At 61.1% G+C, this 24,842-nt stretch overlaps 1 protein-coding gene across 3 annotated transcripts in view; it reads right to left on the reverse strand.

The window, feature by feature from the left end:
- The window catches only part of TSPAN18 (tetraspanin 18), a 166,182-nt gene that overhangs the window by 20,096 nt on the left and 121,244 nt on the right, over positions 1–24,842 (reverse strand). For all 3 annotated transcript variants that reach the window (XM_051852540.3, XM_089309157.1, XM_017346150.4), the window contains 2 exons: positions 3,534–3,617; positions 3,251–3,321 (listed from right to left, as the gene is read on the reverse strand). The gene's annotated coding sequence lies outside the window, so the exon portion shown is untranslated. The remainder of the gene's footprint in view (positions 1–3,250; positions 3,322–3,533; positions 3,618–24,842) is intronic.

The raw sequence follows: 24,842 nt of genomic DNA on the forward strand, positions 1-24,842 counted from the left end.
AGATGGGTGATCTCTCTCTCTTTCTCTCCCTTGCTCTTTGTTGCTCTACCTTCCAAATACATAAATAAATAAATCTTTAAAAACACAGTGATAGCAGCCACTGTTTGGGGAAGAGGCAGGGTGCCAAGGGCTTTGCAGATATCATCACATCTAATTCCCGCAGCAAGCGATGGGGCGATATTCAACGGCCAATCCCGACCTCAGGCCGGTGAAGTGGATGAAATAGCAGAGGGGCTAAGGAATTTGCCCAAGGCCACACCACTTGTAGGCGGTAGCACCAAAGCTTGTGTGGGGTGCCTGGCGCGAGGCGGGCACTCAGCCTTCTCTGCCTGAGACCCTAACCCAGTGCCCTCTCCAGCAGGCAAAGCCAACGCTCCCAGATTCCCAGGAGAGGCGCCTGGCAGCAGGGCCGGGGCCTCCTTCTCTCCTCGTGCAGCTTCTGCCGATGAGCCTGGTGTCAGTCCATCAGCCGACCTTGGCTGGCCAGTGCCCGTGACACCACTCAGGCACTGCGGCCCTGGGGAGGGTGTGACAGGCACACCCGCCGTTTGCTCTGGGTACCGGCCCCGTGGCACCTGGCTCTCTGTATCTGCTTCCTGCGATGTAGAAAAAACAGCTCAGCAGGTGGCACACGGGCAGGGCCACCCGGCATCGAAGCCAGGAGATGGGGGACCACTTGGAGCCCACCTGGGACGACACTCTTGTTTCACCCAAAGGGGAAACTGAGGCAGCAAGTCGCCCAGTGATGAACGCACGGCCGTGCAAAGAGGAAAGCGTGGTGTGAACTGGAAGCAAGGCCCTAAGGACTTTATTTCAATTGGGTGGGAAGGGGAGGGGAGAGGAATGGCCCAGGTGGGGCCTCCTGCTTTGTGAGTCACTGCTGTGGGACCTCAGGCAAGCACGAGCCCTCTCTGATCTCAGCATCTGTAAACGAGCGGAAATGTAGTGGCCTGTCCATTTCTGACTTGGACCGGAGGCGCCGCGGGGAGGGCAGAGCAGCCCAGGCCCTGAGAGGCCAGGATGTGTGGGCTGCCCGGCCCAGTTGTCCCTCCCTGCTGCCCACCTCGGCAAAGCTTCTCTCCAGGGGGACATCCTGCTTTTGCTGGCTCTGGCTGTTTAGCAATTAAGGAATAATAAAGACGGCAGCTCATAAAGGGGCTCCGGTGTTTATTGCGGCTCTGCAGCCGCTGCAGGTTGCATTTCACGGGCTGGGCTCTGCCCTGAAAGGAGACGTGTCTCCCGGGAACAGCCTGCGGCCACCTCAAGGATGGGGAAGGTAGGAAAGCAGGTGCGGGCCAGAGGGTGGGGGATCCGGGGTCCGGCTTGAGGGCAGGGTGGGTGAGGGGTAACGAAGTGGACTTCCAGCCCTGCCAGGCTTGCCTGGGAGGCCAGGCTCCTGGATTGCGTGTGACCTGCTTCCTCATAAGGCGTGGAAGACACCGAGGGCAGAGCGTGGCACGAGGCGGCTAAGGACCGCAGCAGCGGGCACCGGCGGCCCCCGAATGCACGATTTCCCTGAGCCCCTCCAAGCTCCAGGAAGCAGGGAACGCCATTCCACTCTTCCGGGTCGGGAACTGAGGCTCGGAGAGGTGGGGTCGCTGGCCCAATGTCACACAGCACCGAAGTGCCCGCCCAGAATTAGGACCCATGCCTCTCCGACTCTGCGGCCCCATCCCAATCATGGTTTTTCCCTGGATGTTTGTCCTGCAAAGTGCAGACCGGGCTTCAGGCCGCCATTTGTCTACTCTATGTCCCACTGTCCAGGGGAGACAGCCTCACGGGGCACCGCCCACCCGCCAGGCTGAAGTGAACAGAAAAACCGTCACTAGCTCCACCCCCTGAAAGGGCGGGGGCTTCTGAATGTGGGGACACATCTCCAGAGCACATTGGCTAGACTATCGTGACAGACACACAGGACATCCAATCTCTGCCTGGATCTGGCTTTAGCGCCCCTCCTCCCCTCAGAGCCTTCTAGAAGCTAAGTCATCCCTACCTAATTCTCTAATTTACTTTAAAGGAGAAGGGGGACACGGAGAAGCTCTGGCAAAGGAGGGGGCGCTAAGAAGAACCCCGAGCCATCCTGTGAGTTTCTGATCAGGGCTCGTATTTGGAGGGTCTCAAGCTGGGTTCCCCGAGACTAAAGCAACATCCTACAGTTATTTTCCGTATTTCCAATCGCAGCTCAGAACTGCACCTGTCACCGTAGGCTGGCTCAACAGGGGCGTGCCTTTGGTTTGGGGGCAATTAAACCACCCCAGGGTGGGGACCCCGTGTCTTAGCAGCTCTGGCCACAGCACGAAGATGAAGGAGAAAGCGTCAGGGGTCCCCAAGAAGGCAGCAGCACTCTCGTGAACCCTGGGGCCCCGAGGGAGGAAAGGCGGCGTCCGTGTCGCAGGCAGACTGACCCAGGGTGACTTCCACTGCCCACGCGGGAGCACTGAGACACTGTGGTCCTGCCCATCCTTCCACGCCACAGCGTCTGCCCCAGAGACCCCACGAATGGGCGCCCTGGATCTGCCCTGTGGGTCTCCTGTGCCTGTCACAGAGATAGTGCACCCCGCCGTGGGACTGTCCCGCACTTAGTGGGTGTTTATGCAGACGGCCTGACCCCCAGACGTGCCTGCTGGTCCTGTGTGTGTGGGGGGGAGGGGACAAAGCCAGGCTTGGAGGGAATCAATCTAAGGGGAGCCTCTCTGTGATGTCACTGCTCGTTCCACGCAGACCTGGACCCAGTCCTTGTGTAACTGACGCCACCAGTGTATCCACCGAAGCACTCGACAGGCCTGGGTTCAGTTCCCTGCTCTGCTCCTGCCGGTGTAGCCCCTGGCAGGCAGCGGTGATGGCGCAAGGCACAGATCGGGTGCCGGTCACTCCTGTGGGAGACCCGGATGGAGGTCCCGGCTCCAGGCGTCAGCCGTGGCACAGCCTGGTCATTGCAGGCATTTGGGTGCGTGAATTAGCAGATAAGAGCCACCACCACCCCCAACCCCCTGCCTCTGCCTTTAAAATAAAATAAAATAAACTGTAAATAAAATAAAGGAATAAATAAAGGAAGGTCGCAGGTGTGAAAGGTCAGGGAGCAGTGACCCCGCCCAGCGCCCTCCTTTTGGTCACGAGGATTCTGCAAGGGGCTTTGGCCAATCCCAGAGTGGTCAGTGCTGGGTCTGAGGTTGGAAGCCCCGCCCCGGCGCTCCTTGCTGACTTCCAGAGCAGCCTGGAGACTGCGGAAGCCTCACCACCACACACTCACTTCTTTGTCCGCTGCCACCGTCCTAGGGCTTGGAGCGGTGCCTGCCCAAGATGGCTCCTCAATGAATAAACCTGAATGAATGAAGAGTGGGGGTGAATGAGTGCACGTGGGAGAAGAGGAACCAGGGATAGCACAGAGAACAGTCAGCAGACCAGAGACACAGATAAAGCAAGTCCGAAGGGGAGGGAGAGGCAGAGCAGGAGGCGGCACAGGAGAGACAGACTCAGGGTGGGAGGCGGGCCACAGGGCGCAGCCAGAGGACAGGTGACCGTGGACTCGGCACCTGGGCAGCTCTCCAGGCGTCAGCAGGATGGAGTCTTGTGCTCCGTAGGGCTCGTGTTCGCTTCTTTCGTCAGCCCAGCTTGTCCTGTAAGAGCAAATATTCAGTTACTACCGCAAATCAATATGGAGCCATTGATGACACCCGCCCTCCCAGCGCACACGCCCGGGGCCAGGGTCTTGCTCAGCCGCACCCATTAGCGCTAATGAAAAGCCCGCAGCACCTGGGGCCACTCCAGCCAGGGAGGTCGGCTCCGGTGCCCGCCTCTGCCTGGACGGCGGTGCCAGGTGCCCTGGCCGGGGCCGGGTGATGAGCCACATCTCCCAGAGGTGCGCAGGTCCTGGCCTGGGCCGTATCTCGGCTGATCTGGCTGCATGTGACTGAGGAGTTGACGGGAGATGCTGGGATCGGGGGCCCACATGCCTGGATGCTACCCGGGTGCCACCCGCACCTGATTCACTGAACCTTCCCTGGAAACCCCGACTCTGAGCAGCCAGGAATTTGACGCTGGAAAGGCTTCCTCGGCTTTGCATGAGGATTTGCCAGAAGGTTCTCTTACGGGGCCGCTGCCAGTACTGGGAATGAGAGTTTGATTTCAGAAGTCAAACGGGCACCATCTGGAGACCCCTGTTCTAGCACCTGCGGGGGATTCCCCAGCCAGATCTGCTCAGACAGCGCTACAGGACAATCCTGAACAAACACATGGCCCGGGGAGCTTGGGCTGTGGTGGGTGTTCCCGTGGGGAGGAACGGCGACATTTCCAGCTCTCAAGATACAAGTCTGCCTACAGCCTGTGAGGGGGCGATGGGCGAAGGATTCCTCTACACCCACCCTCTCTCCTTCTTTCCCTTCATCTCCCATATCCATCCATCCTCCCATCCATCCATCTATCCATCCATCTAATCCATCTATCCATCTGTCCATCCATTCACCCATCTTCCCATGCATCACATCCATCTGTTATCCATATCCATCCACCCATCCATCCATTCACCCATTCTCCTGCTCTCCCATCCATTCACCCATCTATACCCATCCATCCATCCATTCACCCATTCTCCCTCTCTCCCATCCATCCACTCATCTATACCCATCCATCCATCTATACCCATCCATCCATCTGTACCCATCCATCCATCTGTACCCATCCACCCATCCATCCATCTGTACCCATCCACCCATCCATCCATTCTCCCTCTCTCCCATCCATCCATCCATCCATCCTCATCCATCCATCTACACCCATCCATCCATCTACCCATCCATCCATTCTCCCTCCCATCCATCCAACCCATCTATCCATCCCCATCTATCCATTCATCCACCCTCCCATCCATCCATCCATCCATCCATCCCCATCCATCCATCCTCCCATCCCCTCTTTCCTTCCCTCTACTCATTCACCTGTCTACCCATCAAATATTCATTAGATGAATACTGAGCTCCTACTGTGTGTCATGAGCTACACTGGGAGATATGGATGTAAATAAGCCCCTTCTCCCCGCAGCGCATTAGGGGGAGCAGGAGGTGAGAAGAGCTAAGGCAGCACAGACAGCTACAGGGCTGGGGAGCAGGAGGAGGGGGGCTCACTCCGCTGGTGTAATCATCCTGCAGGTGGAGGAGAGGACGGTGAAGGAGGTCTTGAGCGAGAGCTGAGATGGAGAGAGGCAGAGGGGCAGACAGCAAACGGGGTGTCCCCACTGAGCGCTCGCTATGACCCAGATGCTGGAAGCCCTGCGTGGCCTACGCATGCGCACTGTGTGCACCAGCTTTGCATGTGACACGCACAATGGCACTGACACGCCTGAGCTCACTGTATGCTCGGAGCACCCTAGGAGGTTGCACTTGTAGTATGGGACAGGAGTCCTGGAGAGGGGCGTGGCCTGTCCAGCATCACGCAGCCAGTAAGCGATGGATCCGACTGAGGGGGCTGGAATCAAGGGTGTCTCCTCCTGCGCAATTTCCTTGAATTCCATTGGCTCCATTGAATCTACTGAAAAGTCGCTTGGTGGCTGGATTATCGACCCATTCTACAGAAGGAAGCGGAGGCTTGGCAAGGCAGCTGGCAAAACTGGGCACCCTCCAGGGATTTCAAGCTGCTTTTAGAGCTTCAGGCAGCAAATCAGAAAAGCAGTTTGGGGGGATGTGGTTGGAGGAAGGGGAACAGGGCAGCACCCAAGAGGCCTCGGAACTGCCCTGGAGCAAGACACGCCCAGCAGGTGGATACCAGAAGGGACCGAGGGGAAGTCCTCTGGGCCCACAGACCCCCTCTGCAGCCTGGGGAATGGGACCCTGGGGCCCAGGGCCAAGGCTGTAGCTCCTGGCCCCCTACCCCGCCCCAGGGCTCTGAGCAGCAGGGAGAGGTCATGGCTCCCTCCTCTTCCTCTGCTCTGTTCCAGCTGTCATCCCCAATGTCACCCAACCTCTCCGTTCTCTCTTTGTCCTGCTTGGGCCCCCATCCCACGCTTGCCCTGGACCAGGACAGCCTGAGTGGTGCCTATGACTCCACCCCATCACTGCTGTCTCTGCAGTGCTGCGCACAGCGCCAGCCCTGGTCACTGCCCGGCCCCCTGCTCCGGGATGGAACCAGCCTGATCAACAGGAGCCATAAGAATTCCTGGTTCCGTGGGGCTGGTGCTGTGGCGCAGTGGGTTAAAGCCCTGGCCTGTTGTGCCGTCATCCCATATGGGCGCCAATTCGAGTCCTGGCTGCTCCACTTCTGATCCAGCTCTCTGCTACGGCCTGGGAAAGCAGTAGAAGATGGCCCAAGTCCTTGGGCCCTTGCACCCATGTGGGAGACCCGGAAGAAGCTCCTGGCTCCTGGCTTTGGATCGGTGGAGCTCCGGCTGTTGCGGCCATCTGGGGAGTGAACCAGCAGATGGAAGACCTCTCTCTCTGTCTCTACATCTCTCTGTAACTCTGTCTTTCAAATAAATAAAATAAATCTTTTTTTTAAAAAAAAAAAGAATTCCTGGTTCCGTGGGGGATGGGCAGGCCTGGAATGTGCCACACGTGGTCCCCACGGGGAGCTCCTCCTAGCAGCCTCATTGTGGATCTAGAATAAGTGGGCGCTGATCATGGAAGGGTCACGTGGAGGGAATTGTGGGCTCTCGGCTGGCTCAGGACGACACCAACGTCTTCCCCAAATGGCCCCAATTCAGATGAATCATTGCAGTCTTGGGAGAGCTGAGCCTGACAACAGCGAACAGGACCGAGAGGCTGCCAGGGGCCCGCGGCTGCCGCACGTGTCCGTGTGTCTCCTCCTTCACCCCCAGCCAGGAGACGGGTACCATTAGGACCTCATTTTACAGGCGGCAAAACTGAGGCCCAGAGATGGAAATGAGCTGACCCAGGACCATGCGCCTGGCTTGTAAGACATGGCTAAGGTTAAGCGCCAAGCCTGCTGGGCTCCAAATCACAGCTCCTGACGGGGCTCCAGTCCACGGGGCAGGGCAGCAGAGAGGGTGCCGCAACCAGGGAGCGTCGTGTCTCAGTCTTCACCCCAGTTCTGACCTGAATCAGGCCCAGAGTCTCAGCCAGCCAGCCAGCTCCTGCCCTGAGCCAGCTGGAGGGCCCGGGGGGCTGACCCAGTGCTGCCATCGCCTGACAGATGGGAGCCTTGAGGCCCACAGCGGGGCCGGGAGGGGGCGGAGGTCGCACGGCGCCTCGGGGCTCCCACAGCAGGCTCCCGCCTGGGCCAGACAGCTTTATTAATCTCGCCCCTCCTGCTGCCCCAGATGGCGGCTCAGCCCCATCTGCGGGGCGTGGGCCCGGGAGGGGCTCTCTGATTAAGCAGCGCAGCTCTGTTCATAAATCACTCCCCTGCCTTTCTCTGTCCCCAGCCCCTGGGCATGCTTTCTGGAGGGACGGACAAGGAAGCAGGTGGCCCAAGCCGGTAGAGATGCTCCCACTGGGAGGAGGCACGGGCAGAAACCCGAGGGGTGTGTTGTACCCACTCTGGCCAGGCGAGGGCGCTAGGGGCCTGGGGCAGAGCCACACAGGATCGGGTGTTTCTCTGCAAGCCACGTTCCCTCCATCAGGGCTCTGCCCCAGGGACCCTAGAGCCTGGCTCCTCATCTGGGGTGGGGAGTCTCCGATCGGATTTCCGGGGTCACTTGGAGGATGAGAGAAGCTGATGCAGGTGAAAGCCCTGGACACGGTGTCCAGCACAGCCAGTTCCTGCCCTGTCCCGGCTCCTGCCAGGGCCAGCCTGGGCTTGGTCCAAGGCATGGAGACCAGCGGCCGCCCTCCCCAGAGCCCTGGGACGATCAATAAGGAGAGTTAACGGCAACATCAGCCAGGGCTCCAGGCAGGCTCAGCAAGAGACAGGAAACACTGCTTGCCAGCTGGGGCTGGAGGGGAGCCTGGAAGAGGGCGAGGCTGTGTGCAGAGGTCACGGCGGTGGGCAGGGGGCAGGGAGGAGCGAGATCTATGGAGCCCCCTTGGCATCACCCGCGCTGGGCTGGAGGCGGTCACCTACGATGATGATCTCACTTCCTCCTCCAGAAACCTTGGGGGAGGGGAGGGTTCCCTTTTACAGATGGGGACCCCGACACCCGGCACAGCGGGGTGGGGGATACCATTTAACAGGCTCCCGAGGGGCGGGGCCTGGGAGGGGGTGATGGGGCCCCAGGGAAAGCTTGCTGGGAGCGCAGTTGGATCCGAAGTGTCCGGGATCCAGTTGCCCAGACCCGCTGAGTGGGGACAGAGAAGGCGCCTGAAGCGGCCTCATCGCTAGTCTGTGAGCTGAGCCAGGCTCGGCGCTCCGTGCCCGCTGCTGACCTGTCCTCTGCCCACCCCGAAGCCCGTCCTTCCCACCAGATTGGCCACAGAGAAGGAAGCTCCTTAGTGAGGCCTGTGTCCACCACCTCACGTCACATGGCGGAAGCTCTGGCTCAGAGAGGGACAGAGCGCAGCCCCGAGTCACACAGCGTGGCCAGAACCAGGAGGGACTGAGCATAAACCCGCTGACTGCCCTTCCCGCCAAAGCAGGCAGCTTCCTGGACGGCTAAGGCTGCAGCCCTCTGAGAGGCCCTGAGGTACAGGACCTCGCTGGGCCCGCCCACGCGGGAGGCGGGCGCTCCTGTTCACAGGTGAGCCTCCCTGGCCCCCAGGCCCCGCGGCAGGTCCAAGGAACTGGTGCAAGGAAACCAGACTCCGTGCTGTGCCCTGGTCTCCCCCCAGGGTGTGGCCCCAGGGACTTGACGCCCACCCAGCCTCAGTGACCATAACACAATCCACGCCTCCCATCCGCCCTACGCCGGGCACCAGGGCTGGGCCTCATCCACAGAGGGCGCTGGGCCCAGACACGGGTCAGGGGCTCTGTTCCCCTGCCTTGGGCACCTAACCCAGTGGGGACGTCACTGGCCTTTGCAGAGTCTCTGGGGACCCTCGTGTGGAGACCTCGACTTGGCCACTGTGAGCAGCTGAAGGCAGGGGTGCAGAGAGGGGTCACGGTGTGTGTGGGCAGCAGGCTGGGCCTCAGAGCCCACGTCCAGCGGGGGGCTGTGTGTGGGGGCGCTGAAGCAGGTGAGAGTCTAGAAGGGCGGAGCTAGGGCACCCCTCCCCCAGGAAGCCCCTCCCCCCAGGACGCCTCTCCCCCCACCCACACCCCCGGCAGGCAATGCGGGGCAAGGCAGGTGTGAGGAGGAGGGAGGGGGCAGGCTCCCCCCAGTACTCATTGGCCCCAGGACCCAGAGAGGCTGGTCTGCGGCAGGAAGCCCCAGTCAGGGCATGGGGGAGCCCCCGGGATGGGACAAAAGGCTGCCTGGGCCCGGGTTGACCCTGGGGAAGTGGCTGCCAGCAGAGGGTGCAGCAGCCTGGCTGCCTGCCCAGGATCCAGACGGCGCCCACCGCGCGGCCTCCCTGGCCGCCAAACACCAAGTCTCCTCCTGACCGCATCACTCGTGGGGCCAGGCACCCCGCCCCCCACCGCCGCCCCGAGCCGTCTCCTGCATGCCCCGCTGAGTGAGCGCCGGCCCAGGCAGGCAGACAGGAGGGGTGACCCCTGACCTTACTCCTGGGAGCTGGACCTGCGTCTGTGGGCTTGGCCAGCGGCTGCCTCTGAAGCTCCTCTGACAGCAGCCCTCCCCGGCTGCCCCAGGTGCTGCTGTGTCCCCAGGTCCCCAGAGACACCCCCCCCAACTTGGGCTCACTGCCACTGGGGTCTCGCCAAGCCTCACAGTGCCCCCTGCTCTCCCTGCACAAGCTGGCACTGCCAATAACACCTGTGCCTCATCGGTACCCAGTCTTTCTGGTTTTTTCAAATTTTATTGGAAAGGTGGAGAGATTCAGAGAGAGAGAGACAGACAGACAGAGACCCTATCCACTGGTTCACTCCCTGGATGCCTGCAACAGCTGGGACTGGGCCGGGCTGAAGCCAGGAGCTGGTAACTCCATCCGGTTTCCTACTTGGGACCCAAGTACGTGAGCCACCCCCAGCCACCTCCCAGGGTGTGCGTCCACAGGAAGCTGGAAGCCCAAGTGGAGGCAGGACTCGAACCCAGGCCCTCTGATGTGGGGCAAGGGCATCCGAGCCGCATCTTCCCCATGGCACCACACACCTATTCCGCTTCTCCTGGCTGCCTCCCAGCAGATGCTGTGAGACCTCACGTTACCCAGAGTCTGTTTAGCCTGCACTTACTATGCATCTGGCCTTGAACTAAGAGCAAACAGATCTGCAGGAGACTCCTGCAAGGGGATGTCTCAACACTGAGCTGTGATTGAGCTGGGCTCCGAGATGGCGAGCTATCTGCCTTGGGTCTCTCAGCCGGTTGCAGGAGACACCCAGTGCGTCTCCCACCTCTTGCCACCACTCGAGCACGTAGGGGGCCTCTGGATCCCATTTTGATGCTTAAAATACAACACACGGGATTAAAAGGGCGGTCAACTATATTCAAAGAGTTATTGAAATGTTTTGCAGCAGAGGGTAGTTAATGCTTCTGCATTCGCACAGGAGATGGAAGGGCTGGGTGGCCAGGGAACGGAGGCGCACATGCTCTCAGGGGCTCTGCCGCGAGTTTCAGGATCTCTATGGGCCATGGAGTCACAAGTACTGCCCAAGCACTGAGGCTTCAGCCTGATTCCTACTGCAAGGAAATGGCCAACTTCAGTTACCCGTAGAGGAGGTGAAGACAGCCCACCCGCCCCCACCAAGCCCCCCACTTCAAGCTCATGGAACCCCAGATGAGAGCATGGTTCACCCTGAAAGTGACGCCCCAGCTGTGTCTCAGCAGCCCAACCTGCTCTCACCCATCTCCAGCCCTCCCCAGACAATCACCGCTCCCCTCCCCCTACCCCTGGCAGGGGGCAGGGTCTGTGGCAGGTGCAAATGGGCGGGGAGCAGTGAATTGGATTGGGTCAGAAGCTAAACTCCAGCTACAGAGCCTGTGAGCAGACAGAGCCCCTGGGAAGGGAGGCCCCCCTGGGTGGCAGTGGCTGTCCCCCTGCCCAGGGCGGGCAGCCAGTCTGAGTGGGGAGGCGGAGGCAGGGTCTGGAAACCTGCTGGCCACTGCCCTGAGGTCTGGATCCTGCGGGCTCCAGGAGGGGCCCTGAGGCCGGCCTTTCTGCACGCCCCCGGGGGCCTGCTCAGGTCCTCCAGGGCTCCAGGCAAGCTGACAATCAGACTCCCCCAAATTGGGGGGTACCCGCGAAACTAGCCGACGGCCACCTGCCAGTCAGGCTCCCGCAGGCCCCTTGCTGTCATCCCCAGCAGCTGAGCCAGGCTCGCAGACCCTGCCCTGCATGGGGTGGGGCTCCTGCTCCCAGTGCCACCTCCTCCGCATCACCTGCCCCCTGCCCGCCAAGGCAGCTGGAACCGGCCGAGGAGCTGATGCCAATGGCTTCCCGCTAGGAGCCAAGGCACAGGGCCCGCATGTCTGGAGGGCAGACTCATTCTCTAGGATTCCCCCTCCTCTGGGTGGGCGGCGGCAGACTTTTCTGCAGCCCCTGAGCTTTGCGATGGGGATGGGGAAGGGAACACAGAGTCGGGGGGCTCTGAGAAGAGCTGGGGTGTCGCTCCAGCCCCGACAGCCGCCCACCCACACCCCAGGGAGTGCCGCCTATGTGAAGACCAGGAGGACCTCGCAGGCCTGGCCACATCCCCTGGGCTCACCTCCTCCATGGCACCCCCAGGAACAAGCGTGGGTCCTCATGCCCCCTCCCCCCTGCCAGGTGGCTTCCATGCTGAGTGCTGGGCTGTCCTGGAGTCAGATGCTGGCAGAGGGGGCCGCGGAGAGGGGCTCAGAACATGCCCCATCGTACAGCCCGGAGACGGAGCCCGGGGCCCGGGATTTGCTCGGAAGCACGCAGCTCAGTGAGGGCTGGATGGTATCGTGGCCTGGGTGCCTGCTCCAGCGCTCCCGTCATGCGCCAGGCGGCCTCACGACACAGCCCCTGGAAAGATGAGCTTTGGGCTCAGCAGGTGCCAGGGACCCTCACACCAGGTCTGGGAGCACGAGGGATCATGGCCCTCTGTCCTGTCCTGTTGAAAAACCCTCTGGTAGCGGGGGCTGGTTGTCCCTCCCACTTCTCGGAGTCCCCTTGAGGCGTACAGGGATGGGACACGGTGCCTCCCCAGTAATTTGGGCGATACTGCTGCCAGTGTGCCGAGAGCTGCCCTAAGCACACTTTCCCGACATCACCTGCGCCCAGGTGCTCATGCCCCAGTTGCCTTGGGGTAAGCTGAGGCGCAGAGGAGGTGAGGCGGCTTTCCATGGAGGCCCAGCTGCCAAGGGCAAGTGCAAGGGCTCTGACCCCGGAAGGTACACTTCTGCCACTGGCCAGGGCCCCTTCCTGCGTCAGGCGGAAGCCGGTGGTGTGGAGACGGGTGCGGCAGGCTCGCGTGCTGGCTGCCAGTGCAGGCTCCGGCAGCCTGGCACCCTGGGCAAGGCCTGCCCTCTCTCTGACCTCCAACTGTCCGACTGCTTCTGGCTGCTTCTCAGCCTCCCCACAGTTCACCCTCCCCCGGGGTCCCTTGAAAGACTTCCTACAGGGCTCCATCCCAAAATATGCAGGGCTGTTGCTGGGGCAACCTGGCCCACCATACAGCCCAGATTTAAATATTTAATGGCTTCACGGGTATTAAGGGGGCCTGGGAACTGGGCGGGAGAGGGCACAGGGCTGAGGCAGGGGTGAGAGGAGAGGGGCTGGGGGAGGGGTGCCAAGGGTCTTGCTTCCCCCACTGCGTTTAGTGGCTGACAGAAGAGAGATGGCAACAGGCAAGACCCAGAATTCCAGGGCCGAGGGCATGTGCGCGCGCGTGTGTGTGCATGTGTGTACATGTGTGCGTGTGTGTGCGTGTGCATGTGTGTACATGTGTGCATGTGTGTGCATGTTCCCTTTGCAGGTGGACGGGGAAACCGGCTTTCCCACAGAGGCCAACTGTGCAGCAGCCGCTGTGCTGAGGTCCCCCCACTTCCTTTGAGCCTCGCTCCCACCCCACGAGACAGCATTTGTCATTCCCAGCTGACAGCCGAGATAACGGGGGTCAGAGAGATGAAGCGACCCCCTCACCCCCCAGGCCACACAGCTGCCATGCGAAAGGCAGGGCGGCTCCAAAGCCCGTGCCCTCTCCCGTCCATCTGCAGGATCCAGGGCCAGAAACACGATGAGGGCGCCCGACACGGAGGAGGCGTCTGCTCAGGGCAGCGCGGGGGACAGTACGTGTTCTACATCCCGCACATGGCCCTCACCGCGTTTGGGAGGCCTGCTACCCCCATTTTACAGACGTGGAAACTGAGGCCTCAAGAGGAGAACTTCAGAACCAAGATCCCAGAGGCAAGGGCTGGACTCGAGCCTCAACAGTCGGGGTTCATCTTGGTCTGCATTTAGAAAGCCAGAGGACAAAATCCGAATGCTAATCAGACGTCTCATCCGTTCTTCACCCTGGCGCTTCGCCCAAGGCCTCCCAAGTTGATGGGGGCTCCAAGAGGAAATATCACCACCAACTCAGGAACGGAGAGGAGTCAGCCCCAGAGCTGCCTTCAGCGTCCTGCTCCCCACACAACAGAGACGCAGGCTCACACGCCCATGCCAGCAACTGCACACAGATGCACACAACAGCGGTGCAGACACACAGACAGAGGCAGCCAGGCCACCTCCCCCAGCACAGGGTCACTCCAACCAACAACGGTGTCACGAGAAAGGCCCCGCAGGCGTTTGGCCAACAGCTCTGCCGGCATGAGCCTCAGGACACCAAGGCCATCTTATTCGTCAAAGCCTCGGGGAGAAGACACACCCCCACCCCACCCGGCGGCGACAGGTGCCTCCCTTCCCAGAGACACTGGGTTCCCTGTCCCAAAGGCCTTCTCTTCCTTCTCACTGCAGCCCCTCCCCACCCCCCAATCCACGGCTGCCTTCCCTGCACCCCCAGGGCCCAGGAACCGTCATTGGAGCAGGAATGGGGCTCAGCCTGGGGCTGCCCCCTCCCACAGGTGTGCTAAGCAATACAGAAGACATGAGTTTTTCCTAGGGCACCTGCCTGCGACGCTGCTCGTCTGGCCTGAATTAGGGATGGCCACAGGCCTTGCCCTGCAGGACTGACTATAGGTATGTGGGGGCCAAACCACTGCCAAACAGCGAGACCGCGGCCCACTGCTGGGAGAGGCCGTCAGGAAGCGAACCCGAGAGGCAGGCAGGGGCCGCGGCCTGGTGGATGGACAGGAGAGGTCAGGCAGTCCTGTTTTCTTTCCTCCCCCAGAAAAACATCCCAGCTGCTCCATGAGTCATAAAGAAAGATGTGCGTCAGGGCTGGGGGTGGGGGAAGGGCCGGGCTTGGGGGGCGGGGCGGGGGGGCGGAGACAGAGGGGCTCTAACAAAGGCGAGCTCAGAGGGCTCCTGTCCGACCCAACATCAGAGACCTCCGGGCCCGGAAGGAGGCCGCTCTTCCCTCCCGGGCTGAGCAAGTATCCGGGTTTGCAGCGTGCTGGGACAACATCCACTTCCTTCCAGCAAAGTCGTCATACAGGCTGGAGACCCTCACCCAAAATGCTTGCGACCCAGAGGGGCGTCCGATTTTAGAGTTTTCAGATCGCAGGACATTTGCACAGCCTTGGCCACTTGAGCATCCCCAGCCTGAAATCTCAAGCTTTGTTGAGCCTCAGGTCAGCACCCAGAACGTCTCCGGGTCAGGAGCCCCTCGGATGTGGGATTCCAGACGCCCCACCTATACCAATGGCCATCCTCACCACCAGCTCCTCCAGGTCTCATGCTTGCTATTAGCAGAGTGGGAACAGCGACCCTCATGTGGTCCAGTCCATGGGTGGGTGCTGGGCATGGCAGACGGAGCTTGGGGAAGAGAGGACTTGCCCAACCTTCATCTAGGTAGCACCAACTCCAGGGAGCCTGGCTCAAGCCCTGGGCCCAGGCTGTGCAGCTGCCCCCACGCCTATGCACCTCTCTGAGCCTCACACAGCCTCCTCCTGAACACAGAGCAAAGACAGCGACCCCTCCCCACCCCCACCCCCCAGGCTGCCACAAGGGTCAACGAGGCCCCCATGGGGTCAGGACAGTGTTGTAGCACTCGCGACACCGGGCAAGGGCTTGGTAAGGAAAGCGGCAGCAGGTGGAGTGTGGCTGTGCCTCCTGGAGCTGCTGAGGCTGGCCCAGGACACAGCATCGGAGCAGCCTGGACATGACCTTGCCAACCAAAGAGGGAACCGAGGAGCCCGAGCTGGCCAAGGCTCAGCTGTCCTATGGAACCCAGCAAAAGCCCCCACCCTGTCCCCTAGCCTGGGATGGCTCGCATTGCCCTCAGCAGGTTGCTGGTGGGCCAGGAGGAGGAGGAGGCAGAGGTGGGCACAGGAGCAGAGGTGCTGACCCCCGGCTGGGCCGCCGCAAGCCTTCGTCCCCTTGCTGAGAGCATCATGGGTGCCAAGTGGCCCCTCCACACTGTATCACAAGCCAAGGGCATGCCCTTTGTTACCGGCTGTGCCTGGGAGGCCTCCTCCCTTCTCCGCTGAGACGCCATAGCGACTGGAAAGAGCAGGAGGGCTGGAACCCGTCGTGTCCCCCACGCCCGCAGGCCACACCAGCAGTGGTGGCAACAAGGGTCCACACCGGCCCAGCGCTCCCTAAGGGCCGGCCGCCGGTCTCAACACTTGCCAGCTACTCCCTCATCCAACCTTGCTGACAACGTCCTTCCACCCATTTTATGGACCGGGAAACTGAAAGCACAGAGATGTAAAGTAACTCACCCAGGGTCACACAGCGAGGAAGTTGGCCTTGGAACCAGCATCTGGGCTCAAAGCGTACCCAGGATATCCCAGGACTCACAAAGGCAAAGCATGGAATCTTCTAGAATGAGAAAGCCCCCTCCCCCACCCCAGGAGGAGCACTGCCACGGCAGCCACGAGACCCGGGCTCTGGCCCTTGCTCGGCACTCGGCAGCTGTGCACGGCTGAGCAAGTTCCCCAGGGGTGGCCTGCAGGGCAGCCTGCCTGGCCCCAGCCTCTCGGAGCCCTGGAGCACCCTGGAATCCCAGGATCGCTGTGAACCCCGAACAAGACCGCACGGCACAAGACATGGGAGAACCCTGCAGAGACCCAGCCCGTTCTTGCCACGCCTTTTGCTCACCCTCCCTGGGTCACCAGGCCATGGCTCCAGGGGCTCCCAATGCAATGCTGTAAAAACAGCTGGGTGCCCTGGGCTCTATTTCTGGGTGGGAAGGATTCGACTCTTGTCCTTTTAGACACAGAAAATGGCAGTCTGAGCCTTTGATGAGCCATCTTCATCACTTAAAGGTGTGAACACAGGGGCGGGCAATGTGTGTGGTGGGTTTGGGCCCCCTCTTGGGACACCTGCACCCCATATCGGAGTGCTAGTTAGTTAGAGCCCCGGCTGCTCTACTTCTGATCCAGTACCCTGCTAATGCACCCTGGGAGGTAGCAGGTGATGGTCCAAGTACTTGGGCCCCTGCCCCTCATGTAGAGGACCCTGGATGGAGTTCCTGGCTCCTGGCTTCGGCCTGGCCCAGCCCCAGCTCTTGTAGGCATTTGAAGAGTGGACCAGAGAATGGAATATCTCTCTCTCTCTCTGTGTCTCTCCCTCTGTCACTTTGACTTTCATATAAATAGTAAAATCTTTTTTAAATAAAAAAATGTAAGTGCAACCCCACGGGAGGCCTGCAGAGCTTAGAAATGTCAAAGAAATAAAGGGAGCGGATGAAGCGAGAGCTTTCAGGAGCAGACGCAAGGTGCATGTCGCTCTTCCTGGACGCCAGATCTCAGGGTCATGTGGCACAGGTGACACGGGCCATCCCATGGGGTGGGTGGGGCCGAGCTGGGCAGGGATGAGCACGGGCACACTCACACGGGCACACTTACACACACACACTCACGCTCACACACACACACTCACACACACACTCGCGCTACTCTGCTGGCCACAGAGCTCAGCGGGGCCGTGGCCCAGACAGTGGTCCTTGCCAGGCTGGGTTAGGGTGCTTATCGGAGGAGCCTCTACGCCAGCCTCACACAAGTACCTTGGCCATAGCTCCCAAGCAGGTGAAGAAGACCAAGGCATTGTCCTCGGTCCAGGGATCTGGGTTCAAGGTCAGGCTCCGAGGCACAGCCAGGCCTTGCTCTCTGGCCCTTGGATCCCACACACCAGGCACTGCCTCTGCCCGTCACCACTGCAGGGTCTCATCTCTGCCTCTGCTCTCCTGCCCGTCTCTGAATGCCTGCGCACACACTGACCACTTCCTGCGAGGTGAGAAGGCTCCCACCTAACCCGGCTAGAACACATCCTTTGAAAACACCCCTCCCGTGGGGGCCTGGACATAAATCCCCTTAGCTGTGCCCTGGGCCCGTGACCCCCGGAGGACGACGGCCGCCTGTGATTTAGGGGCTCTGCAGGTGTGAGCTGATGGACAAAGCCGCTGGCTTGCCTGAGGGAGTGGCGGGGCGGTGGAGCCCTGCCGGGAGCAGGCGCTCCTAGGAAACTCAGTGCTGGGGAAAGGAAGAGGGGGCTAGGTGTCTCATTTCCCCTGGCTGCCCATTAGCCAGGCGGCGGGAGCACGCAGCCAGTCCGGGAGCAGATGGGGGCTGGGCGAGGAGCAGGCTGCCCCAGTGCCCTGTGCTCCGGGGCAGCTCAGTCCACATTGGCGCCTCGCCGAGGCGACTCCAGTGCCGCCACAGGCAGAGCTGGGGCCCAGCCACGGAGGCCCCGGGGGAAGCCGGGCACCCCGTAGGTAACGTGACAGCCGGGAAGTCCAGTCTGAACTTTGCCTGCAGTCACTACTAACGGCCTCCAGCCTCCAGCCTCCGGAAGGGCGCGATGCCAAACAGGAAATGGAGTTTGAGAAGGCAGTCCCCAGAAATGGCTCCTCTACAGGAGGCGTCGCACGGGGCTTTGCAAGGTCAGGGTTGCCACGGGAGACAAACTGGAAGTTGAACCCAGAGTCTGTTTCCTGACCACCAACAGCCAGAAACAACAGGACCAGGGCCACCTATGGCTTCCTGCCTGTGTACCCCAGGGTGGGCGGTGCCTCCCCTGCCAGGTGGGGTGGGTGGACCAGGTGGAGGGAGCTCAGAGCCGTGTCTGGAGTCCCATGGCGCCTTGTGTGGTCAGGCTCCCCGTGGCAGGCCACGGATGGTATGGCCACACGGAGGCCTTCTGAGGACCCTGCAAGGTATGAATTCCCCAGTTGGCAGACGAGCCCCGCCCCGCCCCAGGGTGGGGCAGAGGAGGGCTGCCGTGCAGGTGCCAGGATGGAGCCGGCCTTGTCTTTCTCTCTGTACGTGGCAGCTGCCTCGTGCCACTCACAGGTGGTGTTTCCCTCTGAAATATGCACTGGGGATGCCCAAAGAAACCCTTCCCACCCACAACGCGCTGCATGCGCTCCGAGGTGACTGCGGCCTGGCGGCTCCCACAGCGCCCTCCTGCGGGGCTCTGGGAAGCTGGGGCAGGGGGAAGCCCCTTCTCAGTTGCAGACTCAGCTCACTGGGGCAGTACCCAGCTGGGTCCCATCTCGGGGAACACACCCAGTACCAAGAACAGTTTGCACACACATTCTCGCTGGCTCCCACAATCCAGTGTGGTGGGTTTGTCATCACCCCCACTCTTCCGCTGTGCAAACTGAGGCTTGGAAAGGAGACGGCACCTGCTCAGGGTCCCACAGCCAGATGGTGCTAGATCTGCATCCAGGCAGCCCGACTCCCAGGTCTGGGCCTCTAACCACTGCCCAACACTGCCCCCTCTCCCTGTTGGGACAGCAGGAGCCCCAGGCTGGCTGCAGAACGGAGCCTGCACCTCCAGCCTGCAGCAGGTGGCTTTTCTGAGCAGCCCTGTGCAGCCACAAGGTGAAGGTGGGGGACTGCAGGCGGCTGCCCCCACTTCTGCCACTCGTGCATCTTGGAGTTCACCCACAGGAAGGGATGAAGGCTTCCCGTGACTTAGGGAACGGCCATCCTTGGGACCTCCCTGCCGGGGGTGCCTGTGGGGTCGGCCTTTTGATGGCACAGCTTGGCTGGGATATGGCCACGAAGGGGCAGGACTGGACGGCGGCCCCAGCTTCCTTCCTTATGCCCCTCATCCTCTTCCCAGCTTGATCCCCTTAGCGAGACGAGGCTGCTGGACCCAAAGAGCTCCTGTCCAGAGGTCTGTGCCTAGGAGAGGAGCCAGCTCTGCCAATGGCGGAGGCCCTGCTGGAGGCGGGCCCCCGGCCCTTGCCCAGGAACCCTGTACCCCCAGCTCTCAGACAGCAAGGAGACACCCTTGCTTCCCTCCACCTGCCATCCTGGCCTCCTGGAACTAACCAGGAGGCCACAGGCTTCCAGCTCGGGCCGCAGGGGTCCTCAACACCCACCCGGGCCTTACAGCAGCATAAAAGGCCCGACAGCACCTGTGCCCTGCACTCCCCACCCCCCACCAAGCTCTTCCCTGACTGCCTTCCTCCTCCCCTGCCCTGCTCCAGCCAGCTCCAGCCCCAATGGCTGCCTGCACGTGGTGAACACGTTCTGACCTCAGGACCTTTGCTCCTGCTTACCCCTTTGCTGGGAACAGCGACCCCCAGACCCACCATGAGGCTTGCACCTCCATGTCCCTCAGGTCTCTGATTCCTGTTCCTAAAACAGGCCTCTCCCCAGTCACACTTCCTGTGGACTTGCTGTAGATGAGGCTTCTGTGGCTTATCTCCTCTCCCCTTCTCTTGAAGGCAGGAGGACGGGGACTTTGTCCGGTTCATGGCCAAACCCTAGAGTGCAGTAGAGTGCTTGCCCCCCATTGGATGTTTGGGAGAGTGGGGGGCCAGGTAGGCTGGAGGGAAGCAGAGAGGGAGAGAGAGGGAACCCATGAGTGCCTCTTTCACACTGGGGCATCGGAGAGGCGCGGGGGGCTTGTCTGACATCATGCAACGTGGAAGCAGCGGCACCTTCTTCCCCAGGACTTAGCGCCTTGCAAATTCTCCCTCCTGAATGCTGGGGACCGGGCCCAGGGAAGACAGCGGCCTGTCAGCCTCCTGTTCTCGCCCACTCCTGCAGTGTTTCGTATGCATTTTGCTTCCAAATCAATCCACAGCTGTAGTAACATCATCACAAGGTGTTATCCTGCCAACCTGCAGGGAGCGGCTCACCCTGAGGCTTGTGCACCTGCTGGTTCAATGTCAAGAGCATCCTGTGTCCCGTTTCCCAGGCCAGGCTCTGCAGCCGATGCTGCACAACAGATGCCAGCTTCGCTCCCTCATCTGCGCCTCCCTCCTGTTTGGCCCAAGGGAACCCTCTGCCAGGCCCCTTGCTCAGCCTGGGTGGGGACCTGGGTCTCATGCTCCCTCCAGAGCCCAGAGGGAGCCCCGGCTGGTGGCCCCTCCTGGGGAAGGTGGGAAGAGGCCAGCCCTATCACCCCTGCACAGGTTCGCTGGGGCTCTAATCGCTACATTGTTGCTGCAGTCTGATTTGGATGGGTTGGGCGGGGCTCTAGTGAGGGGCCAGGGCCTCTAAGGCTGTTGCCAAGGCGCTGGGAGGCGGCCTGAAACACTGTTTCGGTTTTTGGTGCTTTGCTTGGCAGCCCAATATCTTAATCCAGCACTGAAAGACACAAAGTCTTACATGTGCACAGGGGACCTGCTGGGTGAGAGTCTCCCGGGCCCAGGAGAGGGAGGGAGGGGCCGAGCTGTGGAAGGCGGGGCTGTCACAGGGAGAAGGCAAACAAAGACATCCATTTTTCCCGGGCTGAGGCACCAGCCCCTATTAACACTAATTAGGAGGACTGGGAATTCCCCAGAAGTTCATTACTGCCAGCAGACTTCTCAGCAGTGGGAGGGGATGGCCCCAGCCTCCTGCCAAGGCCAAGGTCGTGATGGCTCCATGAGCCGGCCAGTGGCTGTGACCTTTGCTCCTTCTCCCCCTCCCACTGGAATTCCCCAGGGACCCCAGATGCCCAGCAAGCTAGACCAGAACCCAGGAGCAGGGCTGGGGCCGCTCTCCCTGGCACATCCACGCCAAGGCTGCCTGCTGCCCGCTGCCCCAGGCTCGGGCTACCCTTCCTGGTTGCCCGCCTTGCCTGCCCTGCGCCTACCCTGAACCTGAGACCCAGCAAGGTGGCAGAAGCAACACAGCAATGTCGACTGGCCCTGTCTCCAGCTTGCCACACTCTGCGGCTACATAGCTTAAGGAACCGCAGTGACAAAATCATGGGGACCCCTTGGCTGCCCGGAGGAGGGCAGGCCCAGGGGTTTCTGGCAAGGCCTGGCTCAGGCTGGCAAAGCACCCCCACCTTGGGGGGGTCTCCCTTCCTGTGGGGCAGAGGCACTGGCAGCTGCAGGCAGCACCGCTGTCCCCTCTGCCCTCCTCTCCCTCCCCCGGAGACCCCGAGCGCCGTCTGGGGCTACAGACAGAAATGACTTTGTTCTCCGCTCTCTGCCCAGACTCGAGGTTGGCCCTGTCGCGGGCAGCTCCAAAGCTGCTTTCCTAACCGCATCAAGAGGGGGCTGAACTGGCGGGAGAGGGGGGCTGACTGTTGGTGACTCTCACTTCATTCTTTCTTATGTTGCATTCACTTTATGTTTTCACCAAGAAACCTGTGTTACTCGTGTAGTTAAACCAAATCATCGTAAAGGGGCCTTTTAACCTCCACACTATGGGGCAGCTGGGTCTTCATGGGCGCTGTAACCTGGGCCTGGAGTACCCTCTCCTGCTTTGTTCACCTGAAGAGCTCTTCATCACCCTCCAAGGCCCTGCTCAATGCCTCCTCTGCCAGGAAGCCTTCTCTGATTTCTCCAGCCTAGGCAGTGTTCCCTGCAGCTTGATTCTGATGTTCTAATTTTTATTTATTTATTTATTTATTTGGGGGGGGGGAGTGAGAGTAAGCGTAAGAGTAAGAGAGAGAGAGATCATCCATACACTGGTCCACTTCTCTGATGGCTGAAAAGGCCAGGAATGGGTCAGGCCAAAGCCAGGAGCTTCTTCCAGGTCTCCCACATGGGTGCAGGGGCCAAGGACTTGGGCCACCCTCTGCTGCTTTCCCAGGTGCATTAGCAGGGAGCTGGGCAGGAAGTGGAGCAGCCGGGACTTGAACCGGTGCCTACATGGGATGCCGCGTGGTAGGCAGCGGCTTACCTGGCTATGCCACAGCGCCCGCCCTCATCCTGGCTACTTTGAGGCAGCTATTAACACTCCCATTTTCCAGGCGACAAACTGAGGCTGGCTGGAAATTTGCTGGCTTCCCTGAGTTGTTGATGCGCGCATCTCTGTGGGCGGGGCACGCCCCCGCTCCCAAGGCGGTCATGTGGATCTGATGAGCTGGTTGCGCAGGCCCAGGGCTCTGAGGTGCGAACGCTGCACGTTAGAGTTGCTCACTTCCTTTCCTAATCAACTGCCCTGCACCCAGCCCAGCTGAGGGCGGGCGGGGGAGGGGTGGGGCCCCTGCCGCCCCTCCCCCAGGAGACCCAGCGTGCAGACTTGCTCCTGGCCAGGGCAGGGCGCACTGTTCCAGGCTATTATTGCACTCTCCAGCTTCATCCGGACCAGGGGAAAGTGAAGGCTCTGCTGTTGGCCTAATTGCTCTGCCTGGGGACAGGGGTTCTCAGGAAAAGCCCATTAAGGGGCCTGGTCGTTAGCAGCCTGCAGAGAGGCAGGCTCAAGGCTGGGCTGGCCGACTTTTCCAGGCCCACGCTGGACCAGAAGGGGGCCAGGGGCCAGAACGCAGGCTGGGTACGGGGGTTGGGGGGCTGCTCCCAGGGGTCCTCCAGGGAAGGGGGGCCCACAGCAGGGGTGGGAGACGTGTGTCTCACCCCTGGGCTGGACAGGCTGAGTGGGTGGGCAGGCCACTGCCCTCCCCCTGCCAGGTCTCCCTGTTTTCCTCTTGCCTCTGTCTCTGCCACTGAGGTATGGGTGGGATTGGCTCTTGTTCGGATCCCAGGTCCTGAGTCTCGCTCCTGAGTTCCTCGGGCCAGGGCCACCCAAAGGGATGCCAGGCTCAGCAGATCCCTCGCTGCTGATGGGTGGGGAATCCCAAATCTGATCTAAAAAGCTGAACTGGACCAACACCGCCCCCCCCCCCCCCCCCCGACAGCTCCTGGCCAGGAACTGCTCCCCCTTGCTGGGTACATGTAAACCTGCAGGTCAAATCCCCCCTCCCCACACCGTCCTTTGCTGGGCTCCCACCCCCCACCCCAGGGTTTCCTGTGTCTCCCTCCAGTGTCTCTAGGCTATCTGCGCCTCCTCCACGGTGCAAGGCCCATGCCCTTTTTACAGATGCATAGACTGAGGCTCGGAACTGGAGGAGTTTGCCCAGGCGTGCACAGCTGCCACGATGGGGCAGGGGCGTATTCTCGTGCTTCCCACAGTGCCCCACTCGGCACCCCCTGTGGAGCAGGTGGAGGTAGCACCCAAGCTGGGATACATGAGGTCACCTGGTGGGCCTGAATGGAGGGGCTGGGAAGGCCGAGCGCAGATGAGCCCGAGAGGCCGACTGTGCTGTCTGCAGGCCCCGGCACGCCAGCCCCCCACTGCTGCCCCCCCCCCCCGTTCTGCCCCATCCTCTGCCCAGGGGCGCTGCGGAATGGCTGCCTCTGTATCCAGGCAACAGGCACATCCTGTCCCCTTGTCACACGTCTGCAAGTCAGGACAGTGTTCCCCGCAGACCTGCCTTGGGGGCTCATTTGCAGCTTTCCAGAAGGAAACAAGACCCCTGGAGCCCACACTCCCGAGCCCCTCCAGGCATTTTCCATGTAGGCCTCCATCCTACACAAACCTGGCCAAATGCTCCCCAGGCAGCCGGCCAGCCCCTTCCTCGCTGCCGGCTTCCCCCAAGCCGAGGGTCTGTCTGCTGAGCCTGCGTGCCCCTCTCGCTGTGGCTGTGAGCGCGACCATGCAACCCTGAGCTGCCCTGTGGTCTCCATCTTCCCAGATTCCCAGGGCCAAGTCTACAGCTCCCTGAAGCTGCCACAGGCCTCCAGGAGCACCCAGAATCTCTGGCCTAAGACCACACAGGTCCCTTGGGTGTCAGAAAAACTCCTGGGCCACCCTAAAATTCCATGGAGCTGCAGAGAGCCCCCAGGCTGTCATGGGGTACTGGGTCTTAGGGCTGTGTAGAAGCCCTGGGCTGCCCCGCGAGCCCTGGAATATCTGAGAATGGTGACGACCCCCTAATGCATCCTCCAACAACCCTCAACTGTTCATCTCTCACCTCCCACCCCTTACTCAGTCCTCTCCTCTCCTAACTTCAGCTTAAATGCTTCTTCCTCCAGGAAGCCTTCCCTGCTGCCTCCCCTCAAGTGAGCCCACTCTAACTACCAGCTATTGGTCAACACGCTAGCAACATTAGGCTCCCCTAGGGTCAGGGCCTGCAGCTCCCGCATTGATTGCTAACCACACAGCATGGCAAAAAGCTCTCGCTCCCCTGTGCCAGGCACTGCTCCCTACATTCCCCAGGGAATCGTCCTGGCCACCCTCCCCAAGGCTGGTGCAGGCTCCGGACTGAACTGTGTCCCTTCCCCCCACCCCCGCTGCCCTACAAATGCGGGGGTCAAAGCCCTAAGGTGACCGGCCTTGGAGGCGGGGCCTGCAGGGTGTACAGTTCACAGAGGCCACAGGGTGGGGCCTTCATCCAGAAGAGGAAGCCATCAGAGAGATCTCTCTGTCTTCCTGTTTGTGAGTCTCTCTCGGCACAGCAGAGAAAAGTTCACATGGGGACACAGCAAGTGGCTTTCACCTGCTCCCTGAACCCACCTCCAAGTGCAAGGGCACAGGCTGGGCTCTCCAGAGACTGGTGACCAGGCCCCAGCAGCCTGTGCAAGACATGGGAGCAGGCGCTGGGCACAAGGCTTCCAAATTGTGTCCAGGCTCCACCTGCCGGGCTCAGCACCCCTGTAGGCTG

The sequence above is a fragment of the Oryctolagus cuniculus genome, chromosome 1 (assembly GCF_051225735.1).
Source record: "Oryctolagus cuniculus isolate XC-2025 breed Fujian yellow rabbit chromosome 1, ASM5122573v1, whole genome shotgun sequence".
NCBI classification, from domain to species: domain Eukaryota; kingdom Metazoa; phylum Chordata; class Mammalia; order Lagomorpha; family Leporidae; genus Oryctolagus; species Oryctolagus cuniculus.